Below are 18,789 nucleotides of genomic sequence, written 5' to 3'. Positions count from 1 at the left end.
CTCTTATCTCAGGCTTCCCCTCCTCCCACCCTTTCTCTGCTAGCTCCAGGCACACCCAACTATTTTGTCTCTTTCCTCCAGGCCTTTGAACATTGTCTACCCTCTGCCTGGAACACACTTTCTTCTTGTTCCTTCTAAGCCCTCTTAGGAGGCCCCTGCATCCCTGTCAAATTTCTACTGAAGCTCCAGATGGCATGTTCCCTGGGTACTGCATTCACTCAGACTGCACTGTAACAAAAGACTCTAATCAAAGCAGCTTAAACTAAAAAGTTTACTTTCTTTTTTATACAGAAGAAGTCTGGAGGTGATCGGCCCTGAGCTGGATTGAGAACTTCAAGGTCATCAAGGGCCCCAACTCTTTCTTTCTGCTTATCATCCTTAGTATGTAGCATCCATCTTCAAGATTACCTCACAGTCACAATATGGCCACTGTAGTTCCAGCCATCACACCTGCAAACCAGACTGCAGAAGGTAGGAAGGACCAAGGGAAAAAGGGTAGGCCTCTTATTGAACAAGACTCCTTTAAGGAGTTTTTCTGGAAGCTCTGATGACTTCAACTTGTCTCCCAGGGGTCACCTCTATTTGTAAGAAAGTCTGAGGAGTGTGGTGGTATTTAGCTGCAGCCATTGATACTCCCAGTAATGCAGAAGTTCTGCTAGGAAAGAAAGGAAAATGGATTACATGCAGGACCAAGAGTCTCTGCCTCCTAAACTTCCTATGACCCTGACTGTGGCACCTTTCCTCTAGGCTCTCAGAACACTCCCCACCTCTCTTACCATAGCACTTACCCTCCTGTCATTGTGTTATCCCTAAGCCAATGGCTGGCTATATGGGTGGCACTGCTGTCTTCCCTATTTCTATGATAGTGCCTCAGGGCGGCGCCTGTGGCTCAAAGGGGTAGGGCGCCGGTCCCATATGCCGGAGGTGGCGGGTTCAAACCTAGCCCTGGCCAAAAACTGCAAAAAAATAAATAAATAAAAACCTGATATGATAGTGCCTCATTGCAAGACCAGGCCCAAAGCTTTAGACTTCATTATGGAGGCACAAGGAATTATCAAAGATACCTAAGCAGGGGAAGATTATGATCAAAAGATGCTTTAGGAAAATTAATTTTGGTACTAGATGCAAAGCGGTTTGGGAGCAAGGAGATCAGCAAGGAGTCTCCTGTGGTAAACAGTTGGGATAAAACAGAATAACAGTGGCATCACACTAATGCACTAATGGCGGTGGAGCTGACCCTAGGAGCATTCCGGTCGTCTGATGAGTTTCAACTGGTGTGCCACCAAAATTTTTAAAAATCATTAATTAAATTATTTACAAAAGAAGTTCAAAGCACAGTAAACATATTCTTTTTTAACTCTTTTTTTTTTTTAATGAACATAATTTAAGTGTACTGGAGAAGTTTAACTATAGGTTCAGTGTGCCATGATATAAAAATGGTTGAAAAGCACTACAGAAGTCAATCAGCATATTTTAGGACCTTATCAGAGGTAGGGACGAAGCCTTCGAGAGTCCCACACACCCTTGTTGGCTTCCCTGCTGCCCTTCTGATGCTTCCTGGGACCACTTTCCAAATAAATTCTCTGCCTTCAAATCCTTGTCTCAGGGAAACCCAAACTAAGACAATGATCTTTGGTGCCCATTTTCATGAGCATCTCTTTCTTGAGAAAGCAGCCCCTGTCAGAGGTCTTTAATTTAGACAAGGTTAGGGTTAGTGATAGGGTTAGGGTTGTACTCAGCCTGAAAAGTCACATAGCCTTTCCCCTCAATACTAGCACATCAGAAGTCAATGAAATCATCCAGGATCTGCAGCCAGACTACCCTAGTCTTCACATTTCTGTGGGAAGCTAAGGTGGTCTTAGCTCTTAGCAGAAAGGGCTAGGAACAGATCAATTATAATAACAGATATAAATACATTAATAAAGTGAAAAACATTGTCAAACCAAGACAAGGATAAGAAACACTAAGTACTAGTAGCAGAAGATGTTTTGTGACGTGGTTATATTTCAGCACAGTCTCCTGTACATAGTCTATTCTTGGCTGCTACCAGTCAAATCCATGGAGTAGGTGTGGAAAATAGAGAATTGTTGGTCAAAGTTTCCATTAGGAGAAGTAAGTTTATTGCAGAGTGTGATTGACTATAGTTAATAATAATGTACACTATCATGTTTTCAAATGTTCTCACCACAAAAAAATAAGTATTTGAGGTGATAGATATGTTAATTAGTTTGATGTAATCATTCCACATTGCATACACATATATCATAACATCGCTTTGTATCCCATAAATATGTATAATTATAATTTGTTTATTGGCGATAAAAACTTGCTTTTTTTAGACAGAGTGTCACTATGTCGCCCTTGGTAGAGTGTCATGGCATCACACCTCACAGCAACCTCAAACTCTTGGGCTTAAGTGATTCTCTTGCCTCAGCTTCCCAAGTAGCTGGGACTACAGGCACCTGCCACAATGCCCTGCTATTTTTTTGTTGCAGTTGTCATTGTTATTTAGTAGGCCTGGGCCAGATTCAAACCCACCAGCCCCAGTGTATGTGGCCAGCGCCCACCCACTAAGCTACGGGTGCTGCCAAAAAACTTTAAAAAAAAATAATCAAATTCTTATTGCCAAGTCCATATGAGGATCACTGTATGATCAACTAATCACTGTATGATCAACTACTGTGCTTGAAGCCCTGGGGTCTTCAAGATCCTCCTTCCTCGGGTTCAGGCAGACTCTGTCCTTTTTGCGGAGTTGGGGGTGCAGCCCTCTAGTGAACAAAAGGCTCTTCCTAGGGCCACGGTCTCCCCTCTGTACATACAGTGTCTCTGTTTCCTTCTGGACTGTGGCTCTTGCTAGAACAAGTCTCCCCAGTAGGTAAGGACCACGTCTCTGTCTTTTGCCACAGACCCCCAGTGGTGGGATTCTTCCTCCCCCATTGCCCTCCTCCCAGGCCAGGTAATGACTCAAAAGCCTGTTCAGGCTCCGCTGAACCCTGATATGAAGCTTACATGTGCAGCCCCAAGTAGCACATCCAGACACAATGCTCCAAGCAGAAAGAGTGGGGTTAGTCAAGAGGCTTGGGCCAAGAGATTTTCAGATCCCTGAGCCAATTGTGGGATGTGCTGCCCATGATATGTGGCCCAGTTCCTGGCCTGCGCACACCAAGAGGGTTTCAAGCAGCAGGTAATTTTGTATCATCAAAGGTTTCCCTCAGTTTCTCCAAAGGTTGTTCTAGGGAAGGAAGAGAGTTCTTGAGTGTTCAAGGATGTGAGAGTGAGGAAAAGACCTCCTGAGGACAGGTAAAAAGGCCAGAGGCACAGCCTGCCCCTTGTGCAGCAGGGCCTGGAGATCACTCGAGGGGTTAGCAAACCTCAGCCCTTGTGAGCCGGATGCCAGCTTCTCCGGCAGCACAATCCCCTTAGGATTTCAGGGCCATCTGGCTTTTTGTTTACAGTTAGTGCTATGGAGCAGTAACAAAGCCAGAGTTCTGGCAGTGGGCAATCTTTGATTCTAGGATCTGTCCTGGAAATTTCCATCTCTTAGAACAGGCCTCAGTATTCCTATCAATCCCCAAGGGCTCCAATCTAGGCCTCTATACTGGTGAGGAGGCGCTTAGAAGAGGCAGAAGGCCTGGCTGCTGCAGAGCCCATGTGGTGCAAAGAGCCTGGCCCGGCCTACCCAGGACACTGTCCTGGCTCTGTCACTTACTTCATCAGAGCTTATTTATTTAATGTCCTCTTCCCTTTATTTTCCTCATCTACAAAAGCAGTATGGACTTCATAGGGTACTATAAAAGGTAGATGAGTTCATATATGTAAAACAATTACAAGAGACATCAAAGCTTTAGTTCTTATCCCTGTTCCCCTGAGCCCCAGCCTCACCCCTTGCTCTGCTTTCTGCCTCGCAGGCTGTGATCTTTACCAGCTGCAGATCATTCTAATGTGGCAGGGCCATATTGATTGCGGGCCACAGGCAGAAAGTGCCTTTCTTAACAAAGCTGTATTTTCTACCTTCTGTGTTTGTTTTTTATAAATTGTGGTAAAGTACACATAACAGAATTTACTATCTTAAATTGTAAAAGTGTAGTGGTATTCCGTATATTGACACTTGTGCAACCATCACCACCATCCATCTCCTGAACTCTTTTCATCTCACAAAACTGAAACTCTGTCCCCATTAAACAGCTTCCCATTGTCCCCTTCCTGACCCCTTGACAACCATCATGCTACTTTCTGTCTCTATGAATTTGACTACCCTAGGAACCTCATATAAGTAGAATCATACGGAATTTGTCTTTTTGTGACTGGCTGATTTCACTCAGGGTAATGTCCTCAAGGTTCAACCATATTGTAGCACAGGTCAGAAGTTCCTTACAGTCTGCTGCTTTCTCGTGGGATCTTACCAAAAGGCAAGAAGATCTCATCAACTTTACCTCTTAAGCTCTCCAATTCTCCAGCATTGGTAGACACCTAGTTTGAGTGGCAATAATTTAATTAGTTGCTTCGTTACTGCAAAACTAGAATGGGCAACTTGCTAACCAAGAACAAAAGGGTCTCTACCACTTCTTCACTCTAGGGTCACTCACAGTCACCCATTCTTTATGACCGTTTCTATATCAAGGCTATTTCCAAGGTAAGCAACAGAAAGCCCAACTCACATTGGCCTAGGCAAAAAAAAAAAAAAATTCATTATACCAAGAGCTCAGGGTGGAGAAGGAGGGGCTGCCCGCACAACTCAAACCAGACTCTTCCACTACTTCATCTACACAAGCACCATCTCTCTCTGCATTTTGCCTTTGTTCATCTCCCTGCAGGCTTTATTCTCAGACTCTACATGGTGGGAAGTTGAATCCCAACACTCCAGGCCTATAGCTCCCCAGGTGCAAAGCCAACCGAAGAAAGATTTTTTCTTCCTTTAATAGTTCAAATAAGGTCCTGGTCTTGATTGGCACTGGCCCACCATGGTTCATGTGTTCATCTGTGAACCACTCACTGTGGTGTGACCTGGGTCATATGTCCAACCCTTGAGCTGGGGTCAGGGTCATCTCACCCAAATCAGAGGATCGAAAGTTGGGGAGACATGATTCCCCCAAAGAAAGCTGAGGCTACTGTTACTAAAAGAAAGGGCAAAGGCTGGTGAGCAAGGAAAACCAAGTGTTTGCGGTAGATACAGTGGAATAGTCTGCAGCTGTTTAAAGAGAATGAGGCACATGTGTACATGCTCATCTGAAACAATCTCCAAGATACGGCGTAAGTTAAAAGAAAACAAGGTGTGGAAGCACGTGCATTGTATGTGCCCACGTGTAAGGAAGATACTCGTGCACAGGTATGTGCACATAAAGGCACGAAGAGTTTGGGAGGATATGAAGAAGCAGTTAATGGTGTTCATCTCCATAGAGTGGAGCTGGGGTTGGGGTTAGAACAAAGGCTTATTGTTTGTTTTCTACCCCTCTGAATGTCTAACCAAGTACATATGCACTTTCAGTAAACATCAGCTAACCAGGCCCCACTGGTAAGCTCCACTCTGAATACCTGCATTAACATTTTTGCCTCATAGAGAATTATGGAAGACAAGTAGGCATGTGGAACCTGTGCCACCTAAGTGGGTTCCTGTCAGGTTTGATCACAGGGTGACTAACCTGGGCCCGGGGCCCAGAGCAGGAACTGGGGCAAAGTGGAGCCTCCCAGCACATTTCTCTGGTCGAGGTAGAGGCTGAGGAGACCTCTGGCCAGAAAGAGGGAATTGGGGCTGGCTAGGGACTTTTCTTCTTTTCTCAAAATGTAGAAAGAGCTAGCTTGTAAGTAGGCCTAGATTTGGGCTCCAAGCCCACTTAGGCCCCTCTTCAGTACGTTGGCCCCAAAGCTGCCCCAGAAGTGCTTAATTTCATTATGGTTGTTAACATTTACTGTTATTTATGTGAGGCAATTAATTCCGGTTATGTGGCAGGAATATTCTGCAAATCTCTTAAGATGTGTTGAATCAACACTTTGGTTTTATTTCTAAGTCCTGGGGCAGAGTCTGCTCCTGTGTTCAGATGTTATAACATGCTGCTCAGTGGCAGGGCCGTCTGTGTACAACTTTATAAAACCAGGAGATCAGGCGACAGCCCTGGGCTTATCAACCGGGAACTGCAAGCCATTTTCCCAAAATACATAAAAATTAAGCTGACATGGTTGAAATAAATATTTCTTCTTTTTTTTCTTCTTCCTTCCATGGATAAATTCAATGATTATTAAGCATCAACTCTGCCAGGTGCTCTGCCAGCTGCTGGGAATACAGGATGAATGACATACAGTCCCGGCCCTCTGCTGGATCTCTGTTGGGCTCTCTCTCTTCCTGTGGCTCAGTGAGTAGGGCGCCGGCCCCATATTCTGAGGGTGGCAGGTTCAAACCCGGCCACAGCCAAATTGCAACAAAAAAAAAAAAAGAAGAAGAAGAAGTTCTGCCTTTCCGAGCTGCTCAGGGAGGGTCCATACGGCGTTGTTCTCCATTCCCACCACAACTCAGAGGGAAACTTTCACCATGTCCAGAGCCCTTGATGTCCTGCAAATGAAGGAGGATGCCCTCAAAAAGCTTGCAGCAGGAACCTTCTTAGGTGGCACCAACCTTGACTTCCAAATGGAACAGTGCATCTACAAAAGTGATGACATCTACATCATAAATCTGAAGAGGACCTGGGAGAAGCTTCTGTTGGCAGCTTTTGCCATTGTTGCCTTTGAAAACCCTGCTGATGTCAGTGTCCTATCCTCCAGGACACTGGCCAGCGAGCTGTGCCGAAGTTTGCTGCTGCCCCTGGAGCCACTCCTGTTGCTGGCCGCTTCACTCCCGGAACCTTCACTAACCAGATCCAGGCAGCCTTCTGGGAGCCTCGTCTTCTAGTGATTACTGATCCCAGGGCTGACCACCGACCTCTCACAGAGGCATCTTACGTTAACCTGCCTCCCATTGCTCTGTGTAACACAGATTCTCCTCTGTGTTATGTGGACATGGCCATCCCATGCAACAACAGGGGAGCTTACTCAGTAGGTCTGATGTGGTGGATGCCGGCCTGGGAAGCTCTCCACGTGCGTGGCACCGTCTCCCGTGAACATTCATCGGAGGTCATGCCAGATCTCTACTTCTACAGAGATCCTGAAGAGATTGAAAAGGAAGAGCAGGCTGCTGCTGAGAAAGCTGTGACCAAGGAGGAATTTCAGGGTGAATGGACTGCTCCAGATCCAGAGTTCACTGCTGCTCAGCCCAAGGTTGCAGACTGGTCAGAAGGCTGCAGGTGCCCTCTGTGCCAAGGCAGCAGGTCCCCACTGAAGACTGGAGCGCCCAGCCTGCCACGGAGACTGGTCTGCAGCTCCCACTGCTCAGGCCACTGAATGGGTGGGAACAACCACTGAGTGGTCTTAAGCTGTTCTTCCACAAGCTCTTAAACAAGATGGAAATAATGTTGGTGGAAAATAAACATCAGTTTAAAAGAAAAAAAAGGAAGCTCCTCAGTGAGAGATCCCCGGCCTCACCCATCACAAAGGCCGCTTCCCTGTGGGCCAGCTCTGCAAATGAGAGAGGAGTATGTTTAGCAATTCCTGCTGGAACAAACATCCGCAGTCCAGAAAAGCTTGTCCTGGCCAAAAAATTGACTTCTGGATAAGAATGATGCCTTCGGTAATAATCCTGCCAAAAACCACTGCCTCATGCATTAGCCCTCTCCCTGGAGGGTAACAGACCCGCCAGTAACAGAAAACTCAACTCACACCAACTAAGGAAAAAAACCAAATCTGTTTTTTCTAAAACAATAGAAACACAGATTTTCTTATTATAAAGCTAATACATGGGCTTTTTTCATATAAACATAGAATTTTTAAAATTTTTTCTTTACAATTTGATATACTATTTATGTACCTCTAAACACTTCCTAAATTATAGTAGAACCTCTGTAAGTTGACCATCCAGGGGACTGTAAAAACTGGTCAACATATGGAGGTGGTCAACATAAGGAACTAGGCCTATGTACATGTGGGGCATATCCAGTCTATGAAAATTAGGACCACTTAAGGAGGTAATGTAGGGAGGTGGTCAGTTATGGAGATTCTTCTCTATATGTAAAATACATACTTAGGAAATTTTCTTTTTACCAAAATGAGATTATTTAACACATTCTGCAGCTTGCTTCTCGTGTCATTTCATGTAACTCTTATCATGAGCCTTACACAGAATTCCATAGTAGGGAGATAATGCTACTAATTCCTATTTGGTTATTCTATTGATGGAAGTTTAAATTCTTTGTAATTTTCTACTAGTATGAACAACACTGCAATGAGCATCTTAGCTCCTATACTTCTTTTGTGTCCTTGTGAAGTGTTTCTGTGGAAGAAATTTCCAGAATTGGAATTCCTGGGTCAGAAGCTCTCTGAAATAGTAGAGCTTGACTTTGAGGTGAAGAATACCGCACCAGTGAACATTCTGCAGACCCGAGGGGAGTAAAATAATCCACCTGATTAATTATTCACGCTGCACTGCCAAGTGTGCCCAAGGGTTGCTTTCTGCCGTTGGTCAGCCTGCTCTGAAACGCTGGAGTTGCAGCTTTCTCATTAGGACAGGAAATCTGCAGAGAAGGATGCCAGCTTAGCGGCCCTGTGATCCCACCAGGAGCAGCTAGTGAAGGGTTCTGGTGGCAGCACGGACTGGTGGCAGCACGGCAACTGGACACCCCGGTGGACTACACACGAGCACACGGCCCACGCTGAGGGAGAAGCTCCCACAACAGCAGGCGCGGCCCTGAGGAGAGAACAGCGCCCTCCGGCGGCGAGGAGGTGCAGCCCCTGTCCACCTGGGGTCAATTTCTCCCTTATTCTTCGACTCACCCAGTAACTACCTGCCAGCTAAACCTCTTCTTGGTATGACACAGGAAGCCTCTGGACGAGTCTTGGCAGTTGTCGTCCTGTGAGTGACCAAAGGCCCCTGGCGTGCCAGGGCGGATCGATCACAGGCTCAGGGACCTTGAGAGAGGCCCAGCTGGCCCGCGCCCTTCTCCCTGCGCTCCCGAACCCCCGATGGTAGGGGCGCTGGTGCAACCGTTGGAGAAACGGTCACGAGGTAAGAAAGACTGAGGCGATGTGGGCAAGGGCCATGTGAGAATAGGCACAGGAACAACTCAACTGACATTTTAAAAGAAACAACATTCCCGTATTTCAGGGCTCCTCTGCTTCCAGGCTAGGGATACGACCTTTAGATCTTTATTGTCCTTGGTTTGGCTTTGGAAACAATGGTTGAAGCTGTTCTGAAGCCCCGTCCCACCCTTCATTCTTCCCCGGTTTATTTATTTATTTTTATTTTTTACTTATTTTTTTTATTTTTTCTATTCAGTCTCACTCTGTCACCCTGGGTAGAGTGCCATGGCGTCACAGCTCACAGCAACCTCAAACTCTTGGGCTCAAGTGTTTGCCTCAGCTTCCCAAATAGCTGGGACTACAGGCGCCCTCCACAACAGCCGGCTACTTTTAGACACGGGTCTCACTCTGGCTCGGGCTGGTCTGGAACTCCTGAGCTCAGGCAATCCACCTGCCTCGGCCTCCCAGAGTGCTGGGATTACAGGAGTGAGCTCCCGGTTTATTAACCCGCAGGTGACACTGATGGCCTCTGCCCTGGAGTCGCCAGCAAACGCTAAGGAGCCTGTGCCTGCCACACTCTCAGGCCAGAGTGAATTCACGTCAAGCTCCTGAACACATGCAGAACTATCACTGCTATTATTATGTAATTTTAATTATTATTTCATTTTACTGGCTGTGATCGCGCAGAGCCGCTCTGGTTTTGCTAGGAAACCTCTCTGCCCTCAGGTCGCGCGTGCGCATGCTGCCCCTGGGCGCCTGGGCCATCTGGGCCATGGCCCTGAATTCCGGAGTTGGCGCCCTGGAGGCACCACTTGCCCGCGCGTATTCTCTCTCCCTCTCTTCGGTCTCACATCGTTGCCCTCAGATAAGTGTTTCATCTAAAACCAGGCTCTGCCCGATGTGCCACTGCCTGTCCTCGCACTGCTTGGGGAGCCCCGGGGAGCTGGAGCGGGCTCGAGGGTCCCCTGTCCAAGAGGACAGCGCTCGGGTAGGGTCTGGGGTGCAGGTGGGATTGTCCTAAGGAGGCACGCTTCCGTCCGCATCCAGTCTCAACCAAGCCAGGCTGCGAGCGGCTTCTAGAAGCACTTTGCCTTCCCTTAACGCACGGTCGCCCTCCAGTGACAGCAAGGACGTACTACGTTCTCACGTGAGGGCGTCCTGCGCTACAACTTTGGAATCTTCTGGTTTGTGTAAGAAAGCTCCCTAGGGGTTGGACGGCCTGGTCCAACTCTGGAGTCAAGGCTGGTGTTGACCGTGCCCCGGTGCCAGACGCCTGGCGAGAGACCTGTGTAGAAGTAGCACTGGCTTGAGACCCCATTGTTGGGAATATGGGACATGTGTTCAGATAGATAAGGGGTCGCAGGGGGGCTCCACCAGTGCCAAAAAGCCCAGAATAGAAGGCCCCCCTGAGGGCCTCCAGGTCCAGGCTCTGAAGACAGGGAACAGGGGAGAGCAGAACCACGTGCTGCAGACACAGAGCTAATGATAGGGGTGGGAGCAGATGTCAGGTCCCCATATTCCCAGGTTCTCCGTTCCCGGTCCTGAAGAGCGGTCACTGGTACCAAGTCAACAGAGTAAATGAGCAGAGCAAGCAGGTACAAGCAGGTGGAGTGCGGAGGTTTAAACAAGAGCTGCTCCTGCATGGCTCACCAAAATGTCAGGGCAACGGTGACATCTCCAGGTAGTCGCTGAAATAATTACAGAGAACAAGAGCAAGCAAACTTTTAGCAGAGAAAACATTTATTCTAATGGTTTAGACAGCAAACCCCGCCCTGTCCTAGCAGCCCCAGGCATCATGGAAAGCCAAGCACTGGATTTTATACACATCTTTTGAGGAGTGTCAGCCGCCTCTTGGCAATTCCCAGAGTCTTGATCAACTCTGTTCCCATAACAACTCACATCTATCTTTCCATATTAGAAAGTTCCAGGGATATTAATCAGTCCCCCAAAACAACCAGCTCCCCAAATCCACCTGCAAGGCCTCAGTTAGTGATTAGCCCCATTCCCACAATAGCCCAGGTCAGCCTGACCCCGGCCAATCCAAAGTAGCCTAACTGCATCTGCTGTCCTCCCTGCTGCTGTCTAATTGCCTAACCTAACACTAATAAGCAGGTGTGTTCTGCGCTCCACAAGTGTTCAGGCAGGGGACCAGAATCCAGTGTCCTTTCTTCAGATGCCCCCTAATCCTAACTAGAAATATCCTTGCAGCCCCCAGCTTTGATTCGTGGAGGGAAAGCACCCTCCCCACTCAGGGGAGCAGCCTCTCTACACAAACACTGCACTCCCAAAGGCAGACGACCCCCTTTCCTCCCTGTGCTCTTATATGGGGAGAGGTTGGCAGAGAGGGAAAGAATGTCCTTACGCAAGCACCACTCAGAAGCCCTGCAGAGAAGCCTGGCCTGACTGCCCGGCTCCTCAGACTTACAATGTGGGGTACTTAGCTTTATCCACAGCTTTGGGCCTCAGATAACATTCTTAAGCAGCAGGACAAATTCCCCACCCACATGAGTTAGTGCAGATCCACTCAGGACAGATCCACTCAGGACAGATGGAGCCATCGGAGGTGCCACGTATGCTTGTGGAGGTTGCACATTACACAAGAGCACCTCAGGAGCCCTTGGGATCTAGAATTTCGCTCTTACCTAATCACAAAGCTGTGTCCCCTGGTAAGGGACTGCATCTGCTTTTGCAAGGCACCTGCTCTCCATGAGCAGGACCAGGAACCCGCAGGGACTCCCTTTCCCTCATTTTCACAAAAGGCACAGATAAGGCCACCTGCAACCCTTAGAGACTTAGAGGGCGCTCCTCAGAGGAAAGACTTAGCTCTGGGCTCTTTAGCCAATATGGCCCTCAACTGGCCTCTGTCCTCACACAGGGAGAAATTGCTTGCAGGTGCTCAGTGGACTAGCTGGAGGGCGAACATTTTCCAAGGCTGTAGTCTCCATCAGGGAGCGCTGCTGGGCGATGGCAATCCTCCCGCAGAGGCCTGCATTGGCTATAAGGTTTTTCAGGCAGGACCTTGCTAGGTTCCCCCTTGCCTGGACCACCTGCCCTCATTTCCCTTGTTCCTGGAATCCTCAGATACACAAATACACCTCTGGTCTAGAGGGGCACCGCAGTCCCAGTGGGAAAAAGTTAAGGTGAGGGCAGAGGTGGTCTCCTCCATCTGATCTATGAAACCTGGACAGATAGGCTCGGCGCCTGTAGTTCAGCAGCTAGGGCACCAGCCACATACACCAGGGCTGGTGGGTTCAAACCCAGCCCAGGCATGCCAAACAACAACGACAACTACACCAAAACAAATTTTAAAAATAGCTGGGCATTGTGGTGGGTACCTGTAGTCCCAGCTGCTTGGGAGTCTGAGGCAAGAGAATCACTTAAGCCCAAGAGTTTGAAGTTGCTGTGAGCTGTGACACCACAGCACTCTACTGAGGGCAACATAGGGCGTCTCTATCAAAAGAAAAAAAAAACCTGGATAGATCCACCAGTGTGAGGGAGTTGTCATAACCCTGTGAAATGGGACAGTGATATGTTTCCTCATTGCCTGTCAAAGGACTAGGTAAGTGGGTTCATTTTCTACAGCTGCTTTGATAAGTATCACAACTGAGCAGCTTCAACAACAGAGACCACCATCTTACAGGCCGGAAGTCCACAGTCACAGTGTCAGCAGGACAGGTTCCCTCTGAGGCTGTGAGGGAGAATCTGCTCCCTGCCTCTCCCCCCACTTCTGGTTGTTTGTGGCAATGTTTGGGGCTCCTTGGCTTGTAGACACATCACTGGATCTCTGCCTTCATCTCCACATGGCACTCTCCCTTTGTACACGTCTGGGCTCAATTTCCTTTCTTTATAAAGACAAAGTTGTATTGGATTAGGGCCCACCCTGACGACCTCACCTTATGTAATTACATCTGCAATACCCTGTTTCCAGATAAGGTCATATCCTGCGGTTCTGAGGGTTAGAACTGCAACTGTGAATGGGTACAAGGGGTTAAAAGTAAGATTCCCTAGATAAGATAGTGCTAATATCCTGTAGTTTACCTATTGCCATGGTGACCACAGGAGGGAAATGTTGGAGGGAACAGAAGTTCACCTACAAGAAAGCTTTTCCTTCTGTATCAGGTTTGGATGGGAATCTGTCTGACCTGCAGGTAACCGGTGAAATCTCTAAGACAGACAAACAGCCAGTCTCTTACACATGGTTTAAGTGGCCAGATAAGCTCAGATCTGTAGTCTGGGGTCAGTGTGACAGAGTTGTCATAACTGTGTGGAGGTTGCCCCTTCAGCTTTTGAAATAAATTTTCTCAATCATCATTGTGAAGATCTCCTTAAATTTTAACAATAGCTTAAATGCCTGTTTTAGTTAGTGTATTCTTGCTTGCAGAAATGTCAAAGTTCTGGCTAAATATCACAGTGTTTAATTCTTGAGTGCTGTGGCCAGACTGGCCCTCATGCTGAGTCATGGTATTTAAGTCTGGTTGCAGTCACCCACGATCTCAGTTTGGGGCTCTGATTAGATAGGTGGAAAATAGATCTCCAATGGCCTGAGAAAATGTCATTGGCAAAAATGTAGTAGAATCAGTGAGCCATCTGCTTACAGCTTCAGCCTGTAACCAGGAATCCTTATACTGCTGCTCATGGGTGGACTTCAAGCAATAGGTGGTCCCCTAAAACTGAGATCAATGTGTACCTACTGGGGACAATTTCTGGAGAGCCCCCTAACTCCACCTCCTTGTAGGCTGCGACCATATGTCTCCAGCTTTCCGGCTCCCTGAATTGGACAGGCTGGCAATCCTGTCACACCCTTTACCACACAGGACTATGCAGTGTCTGTCCAAATATTCTGGCTGTTTGAAAATCATGGGTCACTCCAGAGTGATGCCTTCCTGGAGGCCCCTCCCCAGCTAAGCTTCATGCTGGGGTGGGTGTTACTGTCCACGTGTCATATTGTCATGTGCTCCTGATGTCCCTTAAAGGCCACGGTTATTGCCCATGATATCATCCTGGGCTAAGGAGGATCTGTCCTCAGAACTCCTGTTGCTAGGAGAGTGAGAGAATTTCAGGCTCTTTCTGAGCCAAACTTGGTTTGCACCCTTGAAGGTGGTCCCGACAAGGTATGGAAGAGGTTGACACAAGGAACTAGTCCACAGGAACTAATCCTGACCATGGCTGTCCCTGCCATTGCCAGGCTTGGGTCATTAGGGTCATGGAGGTCTGGGTGTATGAGTGGGGGGGTGGGATGTGCTTCTGAGCTCCTAGAGCAGCAGTTCTCAACCTGTAGGTCACTCCCCCAGGAACTGTATTAAAGGGTTGGGACATTAGGAAGGTTGAGAACCACTGTCCTAGAGGAAAGGAACACACAGTTTGGATTAGGGCCTGAGGGAAGATCTGGCTATGGGGGTGTGCCAGCATCAGGCCCAGCAGGGCAGAGTGGTCAGGATTTGGGAACAGAGTGTGGACAATCCCTGGATTGTAGGGCAGCTCCCTTGTGGGGAATGTGGGTGTCCCTGGAGGATCACAGTGGTCATGCAAGGCCCCTCCTCTCCTTCACAGGGGCAATTCCCTGAGTGTTAGGGTCCTTCTAACATCTGAGACAGGTCTCAGGACATGGCCCAGGCCTAAAAGAACAGGTGGAGGTGGATGAGAGAATCACTTTTTTAGAAACAGGTGCAACCAGCATTACTGAACTCTGCATAGTCAGGCCCAGAGGGGCAGTTGGGTCTTGCGAGTGGACCCCCATCTCTTCCTCTGTAACCCTGAAGGGCTTGAGCACAGGTCAGGGAGAGTGTTATGGGCCAGGGCTGTGCTTCAGCAGAGCAGGCTGTGGGCTGGTTGGCCCCAAGGGTGCCATGTCACTGGCCTGAGATGTGAATGACATTCTGGACTTGATTGTCACTGCTCCTAACACTCAGCTGAAGGATAGAAACAGTCTGACTTAAAATTAGCCATCTTACTTTCCTATTGACTCACTACCCAAAAAGAGAGACATTTTCTGCTTCCTTCCCTTAAGAGGGCAGTGGGACTCTTTGTCCTGAAAATGGAAGTGTGCCTAGCCCCAGGGGAGAGTTGAGTGTTTTGGTCTTAAAAGCCTACTCTCATAAAATAACAACAGTTGGGGGAGGGGGTTGAATACAGAAAAAAGACTGAGGCCCAAGAATAGCCCATGGATGGAGGAGATGGATGGGGACAGGTGTTCCCCTGGGGCCCAGGAAAATAGCAGGCCCCCAGGCTGGGAGATTGGCGTGGAGGCTGCCTCTTGCGGGGTGGCACAGAAAGGGCAGGCAAATCCCACATATGAAGGGCCAGGGAGTCTAAGCACTAAAGCAGCGGTTCTCAACCTGGGGGTCGTGACTCACAGGAACTGTATTAAAGGGTTGCGGCATTAGGAAGGTTGAGAACCACTGCACTGAAGGAGTAAAAAGACCAGAGCCCAGAGGCTGCATCTGTCTCAGGCAGAAGAAGCGGCAAAATGGTGACCCAGGCCTAGGGGTAAGCATCCTCTGTCAGGACGCGGATAAGCCCTGGGTATTTTGTTTAGTGTCCTGGAGAGAGGAAGCCTCAGAAATGGACTCATACTGTGGTGTTCATATACCTTCATAAATGAGAGCTTGCGTTGGCTATAGCATGACTTAGGAAATAGGAAAGATCACTACTTGTTACCAACTTTCAAGCAGTCTGTCCCCCTAAAGGAAAACAATCACAATGCAGAAATGAGAAATGAAGTTGATAGGATTAAACTCACAAACGGTTCATCTCTACAGCTATTCCTGAAGGTGCAGGGTTGAATTTTTGTCAGGAATGGCATTCTCCAGACTCAGTGGTTGAGCTTGGAGATCTCCCTATAAAAACTCTCCCTTAAAAAATTCTCACTGGCTAGGTGTGGTGGCTCATGCTGGTAATCCCAGCACTTTGGGAGGCTGAGGCAGGAGGATCTCTTGAGGCCAGGAATTCAAGAGCAGCCTGGGCAATAAGAGCAAGACCCCTGTATCTACAGAAAATAAGAATAAAAATATTAACCAAGCATGGTGGCAGGTGCCCGTAGTCCTAGCTACTTGGGAGGCTGAGGCAGGAGGATCAGTTGAGCATGGGAATTACAGATTGTGAGCTACTATCATGCCACTGATCACTAGCCTAGGTGACAGAGTGACACCCTGTCTGTCAAAAAAAAAACAAACAAAAACTCTCTTGCTTAGAAAACTAAATAGATAGAGCCCAGAGGTTGCATCTGCCTTAGGCAGAAGAAAAGGCAAAATAGCGATGCCGGCCCAAGGGTTGCCAAATCACATGTATACCAGAATATGTACAAGACTGCTCATATATGGTGGGGAAGTTACTGTCAACATGGCCTCCCCATCCCCACCCCACTTGCCACCTGTGCCCAAACCTGCAGGAAGTTCCTTGATGGGAAGAAGGAACCAAGATTAGGCAGATCAGGAACTAGAGCCCTCAAGATAGATGAGGGGCCCTTGTGGTGAGTCAGTAGCACTAAGACTACAGCAGAGTCTAGACTAGTGTTTTTCAACCTTTTTTATCTCACAGCACACTTGAACTTATAGTTAAACTTCTATGGCATACTCAAATTATGTTAATAAAAAAGAACAAAAATAAAGAATATACTTAACTGTGCTTTGAACTTTCAAAAATAATTTAGTTAATGATCTTTAAAATTTTTTGTAGCACACGGAAGACCCTCTCTAGCACACCAGAGTGTAGTGGCACACAGGTTGAAAATTGCTGGTCTAGACCAAGCAGATAAGAACCAATAAGGGGCAAGGCAGAGTGGATGGTTTTCAAAGGCAAGTTTTCACCACGGACTACAGGATCCAGCTGTCACAGTCCATGAGAAGGGAAAGAGGTAGTGGGTGTCCTGGAACCACAGGGGGATAAAAAACTGGGCCCAGATTCAGAATGAAGCTGAAGACCTTGGATATGTCTGCTGAGAAATGGGGTCCAGGGAGGCAGAACAGCCCAGTACACAGAAGTTAGACAGGGAAGCTGCTATGGTATGATCATGCTTTCTAGAATGCGTGGGCTGGATATTTGGTCTCCAATGTGGCGATGTTGGGAGATGGGGTCATTAAGAGGTGATTAGGTCATTGAGAAGGATTAATGCTACTCTCAAGGGTAGTAATGGGTTAATGTTCATGCTCACTTGCCTTTTCCACCATGTTGTGACATAGCACGAAAACTCCCACCCCCAGAAGCAGCCACCATGCCCTTGGACTTCCCAGCCTCCAGACCTATAAGAAATAAATTTCTTTTCTTTATAAATTACCCAATCTCAAGAAAGGAAGGAAGAAGGAAGGAAGGAGGGAAGGAGGGAGGGAGGGAGAGGGAGAGAGAGAGAAAGAAAAAGGAAGGAAGGAAGGAAGGAAGGAAGGGAAGGAGGAAGGGAGGGAGGGAGGGAGGGAGGGAAGGAAAGAAAGAAAGGAAGAAAGAAAGAATCCAGTCTTTGGTACCCAATTACAGCAACAAAAAATGGCCCCTGACACAAGCTGATGGGAGCCTCTCAGCCACCTGCACGTTTGTGGTGAAGGGCCCCCTATACGTCCCAGGCTGGCTCGCTCTCCCACGTTGGCTCAGGGCCTTGGTTTTGGGAGCCTGGCAGCAGGACAGGCAGGGGTCCCCACGTCTCAGGGAACTAGAACATCTGGTGTCTATCTTGGGCAGTGCTGGAGAAGCTTGCCGCATTCTTGTATTTGGAAAACATTTTCTTATATACTACTCTTTTCTCCACCCACCCCCTTTCCTCTGAAAATGATTGCTTCATGGCTTTCCTTGCTGATTCTATAAATAATTAGCACCTTTGTCTTGGAAACACTTATTCTCCAGCTGTTAGTACATTTTATTAGACTTCAGTTTTCTACATTTAGTCACAACTTCCTGGTTATGTATTCTAGGTCCCTTGATTAGATCTTTGCAAGGCCTGGTTTGATTTGGAAAATAACCCCACCCCTGAAGACTCCTGGCCTAGCAAGTCTCATTCGTAATAGGCTGAGTTAGCTCAGAGGAGAAGAGGATAACTTTATCCCCCTATTTGGGGGCCTCCTCCCTGAGCTGTCCTGGGTACTTAATTCTTCTCCCTTTGCTGCCCTCACACTCTGGCACCCCCAGTCTGTTAGGCAAAGTCTTCTACAGTGTGAGGTGGGGGCCACTTCTGATGCCATGTGCCTCCCTGCCCAGCCTCACTCCATTGCTCCCCTGGTCCTTCTACCTGCCCCCATCAAGTCTTCCCAAGTGCTGAGCCTCAGACCCAGTGAGGTCAGCTGAGGCCGGGGGGCACTAATGCAGGTGAGCTAGGTCTGCCCCAGATATTCCTGAGTCGGGGCTGTCTACATATTAGGCTACATTTTATAGGAAAGAATTTGGGAGGGGGCTCCCAACAGGGGAGGGTCTTTGTTTCAACATGCGGATGGCTCAGGCAGGTATTTTCCTGCTGTGTCATCCCTCTCCTGTAGGTCTCCTCCGGTGAGCCTGCTGGCATGCGGGTAGAATGTTTTCTCAATCCCCCTTGCTGCCTTAGCTACACGCCTGACCGAGAGCCACCTTTTGTTCCTCCTCTGGAGGCAAGTTTGTCATCCAGGCCCAGGCTAGCTGCAAGTGGCTCTTCCACTAGATGAGGTAAAAACAATACTGCCTTGCCACCCCAGATGATGGCTAATGTCTCAGAGAGTTACCAGAGGTAGGGGTAGG

At 48.1% G+C, this 18,789-nt stretch overlaps 1 pseudogene; it reads left to right on the top strand.

Annotated features, from left to right (window-relative positions):
- The first annotated feature begins 6,523 nt into the window (after positions 1–6,523).
- On the top strand, positions 6,524–7,425 carry LOC128560171 (40S ribosomal protein SA-like; annotated as a pseudogene).
- Positions 7,426–18,789: the final 11,364 nt, after the last annotated feature.

Source organism: Nycticebus coucang, chromosome 11 (genome assembly GCF_027406575.1).
Source record: "Nycticebus coucang isolate mNycCou1 chromosome 11, mNycCou1.pri, whole genome shotgun sequence".
Taxonomy (NCBI): domain Eukaryota; kingdom Metazoa; phylum Chordata; class Mammalia; order Primates; family Lorisidae; genus Nycticebus; species Nycticebus coucang.
Note: the sequence above shows the minus strand (reverse complement) of the source record. Positions and strands in the feature narration are given on the sequence as shown.